The sequence below is a fragment of the Rhinolophus ferrumequinum genome, chromosome 23, assembly GCF_004115265.2.
Source record: "Rhinolophus ferrumequinum isolate MPI-CBG mRhiFer1 chromosome 23, mRhiFer1_v1.p, whole genome shotgun sequence".
Taxonomy (NCBI): Eukaryota; Metazoa; Chordata; class Mammalia; order Chiroptera; family Rhinolophidae; genus Rhinolophus; species Rhinolophus ferrumequinum.
In genome coordinates this window covers 31,088,661-31,093,735 of record NC_046306.1, presented here as the reverse complement: position 1 = coordinate 31,093,735, position 5,075 = coordinate 31,088,661, and positions in this window count along the sequence as shown.

Below are 5,075 nucleotides of genomic sequence, written 5' to 3'. Positions count from 1 at the left end.
ACGACTCTTTTGGGGGTACCATTTAACTAACTACAAATAATAAAAAGCTGCCAAAATATAACTCCTCCTTCCCCTGGGCTATAGCTACACAAAGAGTAAAGTATGCCTAGCTTGGACAGAAGGCACCAATACCAGATTTTACCACTAAACATTTCAAATAATTTCTCCATTTATTGTTCTTTAATTATAATCAAAACGCAGTCTCGTTTCCCCCCTTTTTCCTTAAATCACACCACACCTGGCATTCTCTATTTCCCTTCTCTACCTGCATCATCTTTACTCTTACTCTCCTGCCCCAGGTATCACATATAAATTACCTTGTAGATGTTGTTCCATATTTTCTCTATGCTCATATAATTTATGTGCAAACATGTATAGAAAAGTTTTTACATTGATTTTGTCAAAAAAAAAAAAAGATCATTTTCAATGAAACAGAATAGAGAGCCCAGAAATAAATCTATGCCTATATGGTCATTTAATCTATGACAGTGGGAGCAAGAAGTTACATTGGGGTAAAGACAGTCTATGTAATAAATGGTGCTGGGAAAACTGGACGGACACTTCAAAAAAATGAAGCTGACCATCTTCTTATACCATATACAAAAATAAATTCAAAATGGATTAAAGACTTAAATGTAACACCCGAAATCATAAAACTACTAAAAGAAAATATGGGAAGTAAATTTGCAGACATCACCCTTAGTATTATAATATTTTTACTGATATATCCTCCTGGGCAAGGGAAGCAAAAGAAAAAATAAACATGTGGGATTACATCAAACTCAAAAGCTTTTTCACAGCAAAGGAAATCATCAATAAAACAAAAATGCAGCCTACTAAGTGGGAGAAGATATTTGCCAAGGATACATCTGATAAGAGGTTAATATCAAAATTTATGAAAAACCTCTACAACTCAACACCAAAAAAACAAACAACCCAATTAAAAAATGGGCAGAGGATATGAAGAGACATTTCTCTAAAGAGGTATACAGATGGCCAACACATATAAAAAAAAATGCTCAACGTCACTAATCAGAGAACTACAAATAAAAACTATAGTGAGATACCACTTCACTCAGGTCAGAATGGCTATCGTAAATAAATCAACAAACAAGTGCTGGCGAGGATGTGGAGAAAAGGGAACACTCGTGCACTATTGGTGGGATTGCAAATTGGTGCAACTACTATGGAAAACAGTATGGAGGTTCCTCAAAAAATGAAAATGGAACTACCTTATGACCCAGCAATTCCACTTCTCAGTATTTATCCAAAGAAATCCAAAACACTAATTCGAAAAGATGTATGCATCCCTATGTTCACTGCAGCATGATTTACAAGAGCCAAGATCAGGAAGCAACCGAAGTGTCCATCAATAGACAACATTTTGATATCACAAGAAAGCAGTAATAATTCGTGTAAGTTCTAATGATTCAATATTAGAAAAGCTTTTTTCTTTTAATTATTGAATGCCATGTTAATTCTCATGTTTGGTATAATATCTTTGACATGAAAATAAAGAGTATACATTTAAATGTCTGCCTCTAAGTACTTTTATAATTTATGAAGTTCAAAACATTTCTGATCATTTTGGCACACTTCACATGGAAATAAACATTGAAAAGTGGAGTCCTGATTGAGGGATCTTCAAAAGGTCTTGAAGGGACGGCCGAATGGCTCAGTTGGTTAGAGCGTGAGCTCTGAGCAGTAGGCTTGCCAGCTCGATTCCCGCATGGGCCAGTGAGCTGCGCCCTCCACAACTTGAAGACGACAACTTGAGCTGAGCTGAGCTGCCGCTGAGCTCCCGGTGGGTGGCCCGATGGCTCAGTTGGTTTGAGCACGTGCTCTTAACAAGGTTGCCAGTTCAATTCCGACATGAGATAGTGGGTTGTGTTCCCTGCAACTAAAGATTGAAAACGGCGACTGGACTTGGAGCTGAGCTGCACCCTCCACAACTAAGACTGAAGGACAACTTGACTTGGAGATTATGGGTCCTGGGAAAAACACACTGTTCCCCAATAAAGTCCTGGAAATACACATGGTTCCCCTTCCCCAATAAAATCTTTAAAAAAAAAGAAAGTCTTAAAATAGGCTTTCAAGTGAACAAAATTTTATTTTATTTTGCACCTATTGATTGGAAAATGGAAATATGAAAGGGGATTTTGGAAAAGATTCACTCTGAGAACATCTGAACTCTGAAATGTCATCAACAATAATTGTTCATTTTATCAAAGGATTTGCCCCAGCCTTCCTTTAGATATCTGCTTCCGCTTGAGCACTTAAACTAAATAACCCAAATTTGATTAACTCTGTCATTTTTAAGAACACACCTATTAGAATATCTGCAATTACATTCTGATCTGGAGTCTTCCAAAAGAATGGGTAGTAATTTTTTGTGTGTTTTGTTTTATGCCTTATTGAACTATAACATACATAGACCAAAAAACACTCATTAAATATATAATTGATTAATGTTTCAAGCTAAACACATATATGTAACCAGCACCCAGATCAAGAAACAGGGCATTTCTCCTTTGTGTCCGTCCCTTCCAGTCTTTCAAGAGAAACCACTATCCTGACTTCTGACACATAGATCGGTTTTGCCTTTTTTGTGTGTGCTTGACGAGTATATAAATGGAATCATACTGTCAGTAAGGACCGTGTTTCCCTGAAAATAAGACCTTAGCTGGACAATCAGCTCTAATGCGTGTTTTGGAGCAAAAATTAATATAAGACCCAATCTTATTTTACTCTAATATAAGACCGGTTCATAATATAATATATAATATAATATAATATAATATAATATAATATAATATAATATAATATAATATAATATAATAAAGACTGGGTCTTATATTTTGCTCCAAAAGATGCATTAGAGCTGATTATCTGGCTAGGTCTTATTTTCGGGGAAACACGGTCCTCTTCATGTCAAGCTTTTTTCACTCAGTATCTGGGTGAGATTCATCCATGTTGTTTTGTGAAGTTATAGATATTTCATTCTCTATTTTCGAAATTGTATTATCTAAATAGACCACAATTTATTTATCCACTCTTCTGTTGATGGAGATTTGAGTCATTTCCAGTTTGGGGCTATTATGAATAGTACTGCTAAGAACATTCTTGTACATGTCATTGGGTGAACAAATATGTATCATTTCTGTTGGATATATAACTAGGTGTGTACTGCTGGAGCATGTATGCTTATAGTTAGGAGATAAAGCCAGGGAGATTCACAACTAACACTATGTGTGAGTTCCAGTTGCTTCACATCTTACCTAATATTTAATATTTTCTGTCTTTTTAATTTTAGCCATTCTAGTGGATTTTCATTTGTGTGTGGTTTTAATTTGCATTTCACTCATGACTAACATAAATGAGCAACTTTTCAACTGTTTATTAGTTATTTAGATATTCTCTTTGATAAGGTTCAAAGTCTTTTGCCTATTTCTATCAGATTGCCATCTTTTTCCTTGTTGATTTGTAAAAGTTCTTTATATATTCTGAATAAAAGTCTTTTGTTGGACATATGTATTGCAAATGTTCTTTCTGTGGGTTGTGTTTTAACTCCCTTTATGGTGCCTTTGAACAGAAGTTTATAATTGTAATATAGTCTAATTTAATCATTTATTTCTATTATGGCGAATGTTTTTATATTCTGTTTTTAAAAAACCTTTCCTTGCTAAAGTCATGAAGATTTTCTATGTTTTCTTAAAAGCTTTATTATTTTACCTTTCATACTTAGGTCTACAGTCCATTTGGAATTCATTTTTGTGTGAAGTGTGTAGGAGTCAAATTATACACACATACACACACACACTGGGGATGCCAAACACATGTATATAAGTGGACACCTTGGTCAGCATTGCTCAAGCAGTAGTTTGCCATAATCAGAAGTGTCTGGACGCTGATGGTAACCATTTTGAGCACCTCCTGTAATTGCAGAAATCAAACGTGACTTGTAGTCATCTTTTGTTATCAGTATATATTGAGTATTACAATTTTAATACGGTTTTTTCCTTTCTTAAAATTTGTGTACTTTTTTTGGCATCTTCTGTATGTATTTGTGTAGTAATAGCCATTGGGCCAAGCACCACTTACCTTTCTTTCCCCACTTCTCTGCAAAGCCACCTTTGTTATATAGATCAGATAACCTTGTGTGTGGAGGGGATAAGATTAAATCATTTTGAAAGAATTAATGCGTGGTATATTTGATGGAGAAGGGAAGGTGTTTATGCTCACACAGTTAGAAATGTTTTTAAAATGTACGCGTCTTCCCACCTGTGTTCCCTTATTACTGCTTTCCACCAATAGTGCTCCAGAACAAGATTTTAGATGGAGTCAAGAATTTTCATTGCTCTCCCAGTTAAATTCCTTTCCTTTATTGAATGGAAAAATTATTGAGTCCATCTTACCATACATAGAAGGACAAAATAATTAAGCTTGAGTTAAAAACTCATAGCAACAACAAGAAAAGTTAAGCAAAAGCCATAAAATACCTATAATTTATGAAAGAAATAAAAAAGTTCATATTATTAACAACCAACGTAAATCATGTTTTTCTACAATAAAACAAAAATTCTCCTACTTCCGCCTTCATCATTTCTCAGTCTACCTTGTTTTAAAATCTGCCCAGGGGAACAGCAGGTATGAATGGTAGCAGCTACCATCAGCTTCAGTGAAAAGGATCTGCTCAGGAAGGACCAGAAAAACGAGGAGCTGAAAGTGCAGGAATGTATGTAGCTTCTTGACTTTGAAAACCTCGGCTTAAAAACCACACAGAGACTGATTTAAATCATTCTCAGCCTCAAAAAGCTAGAGGGAAAATTATCAGTGACAGGTAATTCTCCAAAGCAGAACATTGAAAAAAGCATTGACAACATCTTCTGAGTGAAAAGTGCTTCCCAATCAGTTTAGAGTATTTCAAACCAATTTGTTCCAATCTTAGCTTGGAGCTTAATTGCTAAGAATTTGCTTTTTCTTCATCAAAATGTATAATGAAGATTTATCACCTGTGGGCTGATACTGTTTTTTTTCTTTCTTTCTTTCTTTTTCTTTTTTCCTAACTGCAGTAT